The sequence below is a fragment of the Bubalus bubalis genome, chromosome 9 (genome assembly GCF_019923935.1).
Source record: "Bubalus bubalis isolate 160015118507 breed Murrah chromosome 9, NDDB_SH_1, whole genome shotgun sequence".
Lineage (NCBI taxonomy): Eukaryota > Metazoa > Chordata > Mammalia > Artiodactyla > Bovidae > Bubalus > Bubalus bubalis.
The window spans coordinates 4,283,609-4,297,074 of NC_059165.1; the positions used below are offsets into that span (position 1 = coordinate 4,283,609).

Here is a 13,466-nt window from a genome sequence, read left to right on the forward strand (position 1 = left end):
AGGATTTCTACGGTTTTAAGATAATCTTTTTTTTTTAATTAAAAATCATTTTTAGTAAGTGATTTATGGCAATATTGGAGAAGGAAATGGCAACTCACTCCAATATTCTTGCCTGAGAAATCCCATGGACAGAGGAGTCAGGCGGGCTACAGTCCATGGGGTCACAAGAGTCCGTCACGACTTAGTGACTAAGCCACCACCATCACATAGTAATACATTGATATGGTTCAAAATAAAAACAATACACCACACAAAACACTTGTGTCCATTCTGTGTTACCTACTCTGCCCTCTACAACTAAACACTTTAACTAGGCTTTATTATAAAATCAACCTTTAATGACAAAATCTCAGGTGCCAATAGCTGATGGGGAAATATTTTAAGACAGGGAACACGCTCCTCAAATTACCCAGTTTCATAGTGCTTTGGCCATCTATTCCAACTATTGCAAAATGGTCCTGAAATGGAGAATAAACACTGAGCAATTGTTTCAACCGACTCTGCTCCCTACCGACCAAAGACAAACCATTTGATTTCCATACCTTCAGATTAACATAGTTTAATTTAAGCACTTGGTTGCTGAACTAAGCACCTAAATGTTCAGTTTAGTTCAGTCGCTCGGTTGTTTCCGACTCTTTGTGACCCCATGGACTGCAATACGCCAGCCCATTGAGCACTTTGAATAACTGATACGTCTCTGGAAGCACAGGATCAATTAGCCGACATCTCTGACTCTCTATGCTTCGTCATGTCTTAAGTATATTAGGGAAGTAGATTTATGAGACACTATCCTTTTGGTCTGAATGGTAAAATTTAAATTTACTCCCTGTCCATCACCAACTCCCAGAGTGTACTCAAACTCATGTCCATTGAGTCCATGATGCCATCCAATCATCTCATTAACTCAGAGCAAATTTTAATTCCGAGCAACTTTAATCTTTGTAACAAAGGCTTACATATGTATCTTATCCCTTCTCCGCAGACGTATTTCCTATCTTTCTGTGGGTATTCAAGTACAAACATGCCACAGTGATCATATAGGTACCGGTATCATAGCCCTGCTGTGTTCCGCCAGTCCAAATGCAATCAGCTATACCAGACTTCAAAGATGTGTTCCTATAGATTTTTCCTATTACTTTTCTCTATGGCAACAGCCCCAGAAATGTTACCCCACCTTTTATTTAGAAAAACCAATTTTATTTGAATATAAAACCCTGAATAAATTTAGTCTTAGTGTCTTTTTGATATTATCTTTTCCTTGAATTTCATTTCTTGGGACAGTTGCACCCAAACTTATAAGTAGTAAAAAATGAAAAGGCGGTTCTGGATGTTAAATACTAACCATGTGTTTGGGATGGTTGGAGGGGAGGTAGGGATCGCAGGGCTTTTGGATCTATACAACAACAGATGTAAAGATCAAAAAGGGAAAATCAGGAGTACGAATGCGGGGGAAAATACTTTGAAGTATAAGTGTTTTTTACCAGAGGAAACCAATTTTCCCAATTTACTCACATAACACAGGAATGAATAAACCCTTGGTGTTCATGAGCTGAGGGCTGAGACACGGTGAACAGGCGAGCAGATGGGAGAGGGCGCTGCTGGTTCTGTCTTTTCATTTTCTTTTATTACATAAGGAGATTGCAAAAACATCAACAACAACAAATAAAAACAGAAACGAGGTTTGGGGAGTACTTGGGACCACTTAGAATTCTGAGTGAAAGGACAGATGGGGTACTTTGGGTAACCGATACGCCTCTGGAAGCACAGGATCAATTAGCCGACGTCTCTGACTCTCTATGCTTCGTCACGCCCTAAGTATATCAGGGAAGTAGATTCATGAGACGCTAGCCTTTTGGTCTGAATGTTAAAATTTAAATTTGTTTATGGTTCAGCATTTATAACTACTGTCCAAAATTTTAGTCAGTTTTTATTGCCCTTATTTAACACACAATAATTACTATTTGGGAATCTTCAAAGCTTGCCTGACTAAGAAAGTCTATGAAGTCTTAGGGCAAGAGTCTCATGTGGTTTTTAGAGCCCTTTGCGTTTCATTTTTCTATTTTTTTAAAGAGGTTTCGGGATCATCTGTTTCCTCTGGCTTCTTTGGAACGACTGTGAACAACTTTGCTTCTTCCTTTGGAGTATGTGTTCTGGTGATCTCAGTGAACAACATGTTGGACTCTGTGAATTTGTTTCCATATGGAACAAGTTAGCAGCTATTTAATTTCTAAAAATGTTTATGAAGTCCACAGCCCATTGTTATTTTTAGAGAGGCTTGTTCAGATCTTTGCCAGACGGTTATTTCAGGACTCCAGAGATTCTTTATAAAACTCCTCCAGAAAGCACACCACCTTAAAACAATACTGAGTTATTGTAAAGATTAAAATGGAAGCATTGACTCCTTGTCTTATTCGCATCAACCTTCTTCATGTAGGAGTTGGTCTGTACTCCTTCACGTTGGAATTAGCCACATGACAAGCAGGTATTTTTAAATTAGAAGATTTGCCTATAAGCTTATTTGGTTTTATAATCAGTGAGTGAACTGCATTCATATTTGACCAAAAACATATATGATAGCTTAAGGAATCATGTAAACACATGAACTTTTTTAAAAAGCTTATTTTAATTCTTCTGTTTCTAGGATGTAAAGTGAGCCTTAAAGACAGTATTTCACTTATGCTTATTTCCAGGCTTCGATATCCTGGTCCTTAGGTGGATTTAATTTTTATTCTTGGCCTGTTAGCCCAGAGTTACCCATTTGTTCAAGGATTTGGCACTTTTTCGTATTCAGCCTTCATTACTCCTCTGAAAGCTTCTTATGGTTGAATGTTGAACACTTACAAAAGCTGATAGGTATTTAAATGTGAAAATGAATTCTTATAATTAGATTTACTCTTTTTAATCAAGGATGCAAAATACTGTTTCTTGTTCTCAATGAAATTTAGAGGATGAAATTGAGAAAATGCAAAAGTGAATGCATCTGTTTCTACCTATTTGAAAATCTGAATCTCTCTTGAATTGTTCTTATTTGATAATGTTCTTCTCATTATGTGGTTACTTAGTTGTACCTGTAAGGAAATATTTGAATTATAAAAGTGCCAATTTGGTGGCATTAGAGAAACATATTGTGGGTGACGCTTATCTCTGGGTGGCAACTGAGGGTAAAACAATTGTGGAAAAAGGAAATGCCATGAGAAAGGAAGTGAGAAAAGAGAATGATTCATGGAAGGAAGTGTAATTTGGCTTCTGATAAGTTCAGAGTTGTAGAAACCATAATAATTTTTCACACACATTACCTGTTGTGGAAGACATCATAGGCAAAATAGTAAAATGAAAGCTCTTTTATTCTTTTTAAAGTTGGTAGAGATTCAGTGGAGATTTTTTTTCTTAAAACATTAATTTTAAAATAAAATGAATTTGTCAGTCTCAGGAACCAGTCTCTCTAAGATGAAAAATAATTTTGTTTTGATTTATGCATTTAATATTTCACACTAGAAATGTAAAACTACAGCAGTTATTTTATAGTGACTGAGATCAGGAAATATGGAGGTAATTCATTATATTTATTATTTTCCTTATAAAACTATAAATCAATGTTATTGAAAATTAAATGTATGGTCTTTTGTGGGGGCATTTCTGAGGTATAACACTACTTTCCATAAGGCTTTCTAGGATCTGACAGCAACTTGAATTATTCATAGAAGCCTTGGATTTTCCTTCAACCTAATCAAATTAATAAAACAATTTCAGTTCTAAAAGCTATTAATGCTCTGTGGAAAAGAGCAAAAACCATGAGTTTATCTTCAGTTTCTTTTTGGATTTTATATACTTCTGGGGATCACCAAGTCCAAACGCATAGATGGTAAGTCAGAATCCTGACTGCTATATCATTGCTACTTTGCTAATGTAACACCGAAGTGCGATAATTCTTGTTCTTCCTTTGTCCCTGTACTCCCAAGGAAGACTATACGTATTAGTTCTCTGAAGGGTCTTTAGAAATCCCTTTTTAAGAAAATGAAGAAATAAAGAAGAATTATAGAGAAGCATTCTAGTGTTCAGGATTAATTACCAGACTTAACATTCAAAATGCTTTTGAAGTCTTTTGTAAAAAGGAATCATAACATGTGATGAGACAAATATAAGTGAGCAGCTATATAAAACACATGTAGGAAGGAACAGGGTACTGTGTCACTGGGTCCAGTAGAGGAATGAACATTTACTTGATCACTGAAATGATTTGAAATTTTTGGCATCCAAGGCAAGAGGAAAGTAAGCTGACTATATAAGCTCCCTTCTCTAATCCCAAAGCCAGCATATGTATTAGTCTGTGGAGAAAAACTTATTTCAGAATGTAAATTCAAGAAGAATTTTTTATGTGTATCTTTGTACAAGGGACTTTTAATAATAAGGTAAACAATGTCTTCAACTCCAGCCTCATCTTATAGAAATATTGTTCAAGATGACCCTTCTTGAACCAGTGCTCTTTGAAGGTTGAGGACATAATATTAATCCATTATGCAGGGGCTTGGATAATAAAGGATAAGTATTCCACTTGGGGAAGAGCTAGCTTAATACAGGACAGAATCCAGAAGAAGGAAGTACCTTCAACTCTCCTGTGAGATCTGTCAAAATTTCAGATGTTTTAAGCAGGCCCATAGTAAGCCCTGGGTCACAAGCAATTTCAGGACACAGTTCTGAACCAGAAACTCATAGGTAGGGGTGAGGTACAATCGTTCTATTATGAAAGCCAAACCTGCATTTCACCCATTAAAAAGCATTCTGAGCCTCAGCACAGTCATGGGCAACCGCAGAGTTTGAAGACAGTGCCAGTTGCTCAGATCTTCCTATTTGCCTAGCTATTGTAAGCACAGAGCATGATGGATTTGAATTAGCCAGAAAAATGTTTATCCTACGTGTGGAAAGTCCAGTTTCTAAGCAGAACTATATTTTGATAACCCTGCCAGGAAAAGTAATCTGCAAAACACACACAACATACCTAAATCTGCGGAATGGTATTATTTGAAAACGTCTTTTTAAATGTTAGAGGATGCTTACCAGATGTTACCAATTTTGATGGAAATGAGACTGAGGGACCCCTTTAGGTTTTTACAAACTGATGAGTCCACTGCTTAAGGCCTCTGTTTGTTTTACTGTCAGAGAAAATTCAACTGTTTGGCCAACATAACGAAGGATGTTTGGCATCTTGCTTGCTATAGCAAGAGGGAATGCGGTTTATTCATGGAATGGCTTAACGATACCGTGTATTTGAAAAAAAATACAAGCAGTGAGGCTAGAATGCAGCACTCTTAGAGACCAATTCAAGATTAGACAAGTGTTTGCTAAAATGCCCCTGTGTCCACTCATCCACTCGTAGCCTAATGGTCATATCAAGTTTGTGCTTTCGTCCCACAGACTGAAGAAAGCTGGCTGAGCTAAGAGGAGGCAGGGTTAATACACTGGAAGTTGAATAATGGTGCTAGAAATCAGCTTGTGGCTTAGAGTTTAAAGGACATGTCCAATAGATCAAGCAGTTGAAATTAGGAACACCAAGAGTATCCATTTGTAAAAGTCCTCTTCTGAAGGGCTTTGATCTGTAATTTTCCTGAGATAAGAATGTGGTAAGAATGGATTGGAAATAATTTGGGGGACGAATGGAATCTTTTAAAATCACTGAAGTGATTTAACTAGTACTTTGTCTTGAAAACTGTTATTGTCTTCCATCAACTACCTAAAATATGGAGATAGTCACGTGAATTTAAATGGAGATTTATGCTTCTATCAATTGTCTCCCGAAAGTCAAATGATAAATAACCATTTCTCTGTATCTTCATTGTTTTCCCTATGCTCAAAATTTAAAGCTTCTCACTCAAATCTTACATGCTTTATAAAATGTATCACTTATTTTTTGTAGATATATAACACATCTTATCAGAGAAGGCAATGGCACCCCACTCCACTACTCTTGCCTGGAAAATCCCATGGACAGAGGAGCCTGGTAGGCTGCAGTCCATGAGGTCACTGAGTCGGACATGACTGAGTGACTTCACTTTCACTTTTCACTTTCATGCATTGGAGAAGGAAATGGCAACCCACTCCAGTGTTCTTGCCTGGAGAATCCCAGGGACTGGGGAGCCTGGTGGGCTGTCATCTATGGGGTTGCAGAGTCAGACACAACTGAAGTGACTTAGCATCAGCAGCAGCAACACATCTTATATATTTGCTATCTATTTATAAATTCTGACAAGTTTTTGATAGTGGAAGATGAGTGTGTTAGTTTCCTATGGGTGCCTTAATAAAATCCCACAGATGAGTGTCTTTAAACCACAGACACTTATTCTTTTCATATTTCTGGAGGCTACAAGTCTGAAATCAAAGTGTTGGCAGGGCCACGTTCTTTCCAAATATCTAGCAGAATATCCTTCCTTGCCTCTTCCAGGTTCTTGGAGCCCCAGGCCTTCCTTAGCTTGTGGCAGCCAGCCTCCAACCTTGGCCTTGGTCTTCACAGGGTCATTTTCCTTCAGTGTATCTCTCCTTCACTTCTTATAAAGGCATCAGTTATGTTAGATTAAGGACCGACCCCACATAAGTATGACCTCCCCTTGTCTTAATTAATTCTACAACTGCAGGCAGGTAAAGTCACATTTGAGGTATGGCTGGTTAGGACTTCCATATACCTTTCGGGGAACATAATTCGACTCAAAACAAGGGCATATTTTGCTTTGTTTCTTTGGTCAAGGGAAGACATATCAATCCTTCTAGAATTAAGACTCTGTAAAGCCATACCTTTGTTTTCCCAGGTAAACAGACAACACAGGGATTATTTCTTGACTTCCTATGATGTGAAAAGGAAAGGTGGAAGGTACTTGAGGACTCGGTGAGACATACTTTCTATCTTGATTTCTTCACTGTGCTATAATTGCTACATATTCTCATTCATCCAATTCTGGAGTCAGACTCAGGAATAATGATGTTGAAAATTAAAATATGTTTAAGGAAGAAGGAAATAATTTCAGGAGAGCTAGGTATCAATTTGAAGAGTGCAAATAAAATAAAATTATAATCTTAATTGATCATTAATGTGGATGTCTCTTAGATAGCCCAGAGGGTACCCTTTACACTGTTAAGTTACAGAGGATGATTTTAACCAGTTATTTTCATTCAAGTTTCAAACATTTATCTCCATAGAAAAGAGCCAACGGGAAACTATTTTCTGATCCAAATTTCCTTTGCATGGAAGGAGATGTGAATTCACCATTCATTAGTTTAATGACCTTGGGTAAATAAACCCATTAATCTTTGAATTTTTTTCCTGCATTTGTAAAATAGGAATAACAGGAACTTAACCATTAATTCGGAGAAGGCGATGGCACCCCACTCCAGTATTCTTGTCTGGAAAAATCCCATGGACAGAGGAGCCTGGTAGGCTACAGTCCATGGGGTTGCGAAGAGTCGGACAGACTAAGCGACTTCACTTTCACTTTTCACTTTCATGCATTGGAGAAGGAAATGGCAACCCACTCCAGTGTTCTTGCCTGGAGAATCCCAGGGACGGGGGAGCCTGGTGGGCTGCCATCTATGGGGTCACACAGAGTCAGACACAACTGAAGCAACTTAGCAGCAGCAGCAGCAACCATTAATTTAACAGGGCATTTTAATATAAAAGTCACTTATATACTATATAGTCATACATACAAATTTAAGAATTTATTTCTGGACAGTGTCTTCAAGTAGCCTTCAAGAGGCACTACAGCATAGCAATCTTGAGCAGTGGTTCTGAATAAGACTGATTCGGATAGAATCTCAGCTCCATCATCTACAGAGGTGTGATCTTAATCTCTGTGCCTCTGTTTATTATCTGTAATGTAAGGATAACATTATTCGCTTTCTAGGTTGTTAGGAGGATTATATAAGTTAATAAATTTGAAGCAACTAGGACAGTGCCTGGTACATGGCAAAAGGCAATAAATGTGAGCTGAGGAGGATCGCTGCCATAATCTCTGGCATTCAGGTCTCCCTAGTGAGTGCTTAGAACATACACTTTTAGAAGACAATGATATTGGTTCCAGAGACACAGGCTATTAGTCAACTCAGCTGAAACCAGCTTAGGCAAGGGGAAATGACCGACATCCGTGCCCAAATAATGTCAAAGGTTTCTCTCCACTCCCCAGCTCTGCCTCTCGTCTGCTCCCTCTTTTCTCAGTTCTAGCAGTGGCCCAAAAGCTACGCTGGTTTCAGAGTTTTCATCATTTTAGAATAAACCCAGTGGAAAACGAGTAAGCTGTAAAAGGCATTTCCTACGACAAATCTGAATTTCACTGATTGAGTAGTGTTGGTCGCATCCTATCCTTGAACCAACAGCCATGGCCAGGGGTGGATGGCTGCCTTAAAGTGGTTTGGAGACCAAGACTGAAGGAAGGGCAGAGGCTGACATGAAATTTAGGGCTGGTGAAGAAGGGAGGCTGGATGTTGGCAAAACAAGTACCAAATACCCATCAAAAGCCAATGCATCTTGGACAATTGCCTAAAATACCCTTGACGTGATTAATGTGTTGAACTAATTACAAGAAAATTGTATAGTATGGAAGCACAGATTTTATTATGGGCAAGTACTAGGAGATGATGTGCTTTGAGTTATTTACGCTGTTAATTTCAGGCACCTAGGCTAGTGAGTTCCTTAGGTTTGTTTGGATGAGGTAATGATTGAGGATATGACCCATCTTTATTTTTTTGCATTGCAAAATATGACTTCAAGTTAGTGACAGAATTGAAAGGCTAATTTAGATGAACCTCTATGAATGCTTCTTGTCTAAAAAGCAGCTAATGTCTTTTAATTGTTCTTTTCATTTAAGTATGATAGATTGAAATGTTTAAAATCAATTTTTCAAGTGATTTAGACATTAAAATTGGCTTTGATCTGTTAACATGCTTTCATTCTTAAATTTGTGTTATACTGCTAATGTAATACGAAACAGAATAAAAACTGGGCTTGACAGCTAAAAAGGAATAATCATGATTTAAATGAAAACAAAAACTGTAGACATGTATTTTTGTGGTTACAGTTTTATAGAAACTCACTTTCATGACTATGGACTTAATAAACTATCATTTTAAAAAGAGACTACAGTGGCATTTACATAAAATATCATGAGTGAAAAGAACATACGGTGCCAAATTTTCCACACTATTCCAGAAAAAAAAGTATTTATTATATTATTATTCTTTATAGAGAAAAAATAGCCTTATTGTAAAAGTATTAGCTAGCCAGAAAAATGTTACAAAGATCTTAAAATTAGGCTAATGTAAATGGTTTTCCCAGTTTTTCCCTGCAAAAGAAAAATACCAGCAGTATACCGGAAGCAAAAAAGTCTTTGAAGAAATCATAGCACTAGACATTGCATTGATAGATGGTGCACTTCCAGCAAAAAGAGGTCCCAAAACACCATGAGAATTATCTATTAATAAAACAATTTACTTTGTATCTCATGGGCCTGAATGTGTCATTATATTTTGGTATGTTTATTTATACAAATTATAATCACCTAAAGACACTTGAAAAGTCATCTGGCTTAAGGATTACAAAGATGGAGTGGTGTCTTTCACTTGTATCAGAAATTTTGTAACTGATTATTTCAAATTGGGGTGTGGGTATTTATAAAAACTCTTTGAGAAAAAGAAATGTGCTTCTGACAAGCTGTCCAAGGTAGATGCTGTGTTGCTTGGCATTCGAGAATAATAACTGTGAGTGTGTCTGCTACAATGCCTTTATTACCAAAGTGTTGGCTAACAAGCGAGTGTTCACTGGCAAACTCCGCTCTATTGTACTCTGACCCCGAGTCTGCGTGAGGACAATAGTCTGGTTCAAGGCTGACCAGACTGAGGTGGGTGGTGTTTTCCTAATAGGGCTGGTTTGAAACACAGCTAGCTAGTCCAGCAAAAATATACTATGGGAACCAGTCTGTTCTCTCACAGCGAGGGGAATTCCCAGCCAATACATTTGATTGTGCTTGTGTAAACAGCCCAAGTATTTGAAGCAAAGACTTGACCTAACTTTATGAGAAACCAGCTCCTGCCTGCTTCTGCTGGACACGCCCAGCTCGGAATGCTCTTTGTTAAATCGCTCAGGCTCTGGAGACGGTGCAATGTAGACAGCAATATCAGTGTGGCCGTTAAGAGTTGTTAAAATACCGAATGACGTCTGAACTAGTTGGTAAATAGCCACTGTCTTGAGTTGTCTCCCTTACCCACAGCCCTCGGCCGTCTTCCCTCAGACCCTGGACCCCTGAGACCTCCCCAGGATTCAGCAACTCGAGGTGTAACTCCTGTTGGAGCAGAGGCCCCGTGTCCCAGGGTTAAAGACAGCATCTGCCCTGATTGGCCAGTGCCTGTATGCTTCTGGTTTTGGAGTCTGTTGAATGTCACCCTGACAAAGAGCTAGTGAAATACCACTTCAGCGTTATCAGTCGAAGACCAAACCTGCCCCTCGCCCCCAAATCTCAGGACAACAGCCATGGTCCAAACAAAGGAAAGGGACCGCTGCGTGGAACCAGGGGGCCTCCAGGTCCCTACGTCTCTTTAAGGACGGTCCTGGTATTCAGTGTGATGTTGTCTGTCCTTCCTTGTGCTCCCTGCCTCCACGTTGGGGATTGGTTCTGTTTATAATTCTTCTTGGGGCTTGTAGAAATTGCTCCGAAGTTCCACGGTAGAGCATTTCTGCTAATAAGCATATGCCGGAAAAGTGTGGGTAGGATGATAACAACCCACCCACTTTAAGCTTATTTTAGAAGATGGAAACATTAGAAAATGAAAATTAATTAATGAGCAAGTGAAGACAAATGCCAAATAGCATGTGTCAGAGACTTCTATATTTCCTTTTTTACCCTTTTCCTTTCCTTTTAAAAACCTAAATTATATTGTATCCCTATGGGTTTAAAACCCTCCAGGGGCTTATCATTGCTCTGAGAACAAAACTCTCGTCCCTTACGAGCTGCAGGGTTCTCTGTGGTCTGGCTGTGGCCCCTCTCTCTGCTCTGATCTCACACAGTTCCTGCCCTTCCTCACCCTGCGTCTCGCACACCCCCTTCCCAAGCCCTGCTCAGCTGACTCCTTGTTTCAGAGCCTCTGCCCCAGTTGCTTCCCCTGTTCCCACTCTGCTGTGTGATCCCATCTATCACTGAGTTCTAATCTCCTTAGAGAACCATTTCCTGATTGCTTTTTATGATATCACTCTCCTTTGGTTTATCCCAACCTCTAATCACTATCTGAGATAATTTGAGTAGAATAGCCTGCCTCCCTCCTCCAGAATGTGAGTTATTGTGAGGGCAGGGACTTTTCTGTCTTGCTCACCATCACAGTCCAGTACCTACTAGAATGAGAAGCAGTGCAGCTGGGAAGAAGCCATAGAAAGCAGTGGTTAATACGCGGGCTCTGGAGACAGAAAACTTGTGTGAGAAACTCAGTCCTACCTCCAAATTGCCGTGTGACTTTACGAAGCAACAGCACCCATGTTGTAGGGTTCTTGTGAAAAATTAAGTGAGCTAATAACATTAGAAATGCATTTAGAACAAAATCTGGCACATGGTGAGCACTATATACTTATTTGACATTTTTTATTGTTAGAATATAAGCTCCATGAGGGCAGGATGTTATTGTTGTGGTTACTGACCAATCTTCAGCACCTGGAATATGTGGCTTGTTGGCACTCAAAACTAATATTAAGAACATTTTGTCAAAAGTATCCTTTTTTAAAACTATATTACTGTTAGCTGTAGGATCAGAGAGTAAATTTTTCTAATTTCCTATATCATTCCCCTCGCTTCCCCATATTATAAAGAACAACACACACTGGTTAAATACCAGGTTTACTTAATGCCTGGAATTTCCCAGTTCTGGTCAGTATGGTCTACGTAAATTGCTTCAACTTGTTAATTGATAATACTCTTTCTTTCTAAGCCTGGCTGGACCTCAGAGATTCTTCTCAAACCAGAACTGCAGGATAACCATGCAAGGTAAAGCCCATTTACTACCCTAAGGTCTAGGGAATGCATTGGTTCTAGGGCTGATAAACATGGAGTTGGTTGTTATTCTACGGTCATCTGAAAAACGTACCTGTCCTTGCATCCTACTGGTCATTCAGAAGTGAGAGGGAGAGAAAGAATACTGTTTCTGATTTCTTCCCATGACACCCTGGGGCTTTATCTTTTAGGTGGTGGTAGTTTATGCTCATATCACAGATAACAGGACTATGGGAAATTATTAAATCTCACTTCTTTAATTAAATGTTCTCCACCTGACTAACAGCAGCAGAAGAGGTGGGAACCTGCATTCTCTCTGCACTCCTTAGGTGTTAACACTGCCTCAACATGAAAATTAAGTACTATGGGTTTCTCTCACTTTCTAAAAAGTAAAATAGAGAAAAGTTGTATATATGGACAATTTGAGATACCAATAAGGTTATCAAAAACATTCATAGGCGAAAGCTACTATTATTCAAAAAAATCTTAATTTTCTTCACAATTTAGTAAGATTTTGTTTATATTGCTGAAGTTGCATTCACATTTATTTTTTCCTTTCTGACTCAGGTATTATCTACATTGGTTGGTTGGAGCGTGGCATTGATGAGCTCACAGTCAGGGCTTCAGTTTCCTTCCCTCAGTCAAAATCAGTCAGAGAAACAGAGAAAAGGCTGTCCTGCAACCTCTGATCCTGCTGTAATTCTGTTACCTGTGCCACATGGTCAGGTGTTCATAAGGCGGGGGCTTCCTTCTTGCTTTCAGCATTTATCACACTGTTATTACTGTTATTCCCTCAACTCCAGACATTACTGATGATAAGATGCATCATCACTTTAGTATTAGGGGTAAAAGAAACCTTATTGCATTAAGTAAAACCATGGATTAAATGTATAGAAAAATAAAATATGAGAAAATATATTTATCTTGGAAATCGAAAAATATGGTTTGGAGTATAACTCTATCATTACGAGGAAATAACACAGAAGTATATATTTTGTACTTTTGATGGAGACACTTTTAATTCAATACATATTTTATTAGATCTAAAGCTCAGTGTTTATATGAGACTAAACTCCTTGCCCCCTATACTGAGATAGTATTCATTCATTTATACATTTATATTATTTTAAATATATAATATGTTGTATTTATGTGTGATACATTTTATAAGCATATAGTTACATAGAAATACTGTTGTCCCTTGAACAACATGGGTTTGAACTGCATGGGTCCAGTTATATGTATTTTTTTTCCCACTAAATATCTACTACAGTACTTCATGGTCAATGGTTGACTGGAACCAGGGATAAGGAGGAACTGAGGGTAACAGAGGGCTGTATAATTGGATTTTCGACTGTCTGGAGGGTTGGCACTACTAACCCCCTGCATTTTTCAATATATATATTATATTCATGCATATAAATAAATGCATAAATATAAATACCTACACATATA

General features: G+C 38.4%; 1 long non-coding RNA gene across 1 annotated transcript; it reads left to right on the forward strand.

Annotated features, from left to right (window-relative positions):
- Positions 1-9,296: 9,296 nt before the first annotated feature.
- Positions 9,297-12,927, forward strand: LOC123335223. Its single transcript, XR_006553625.1, has 3 exons — positions 9,297-11,577; positions 11,950-12,005; positions 12,579-12,927. It is a non-coding gene; the product is annotated as an uncharacterized LOC123335223 (long non-coding RNA).
- Positions 12,928-13,466: the final 539 nt, after the last annotated feature.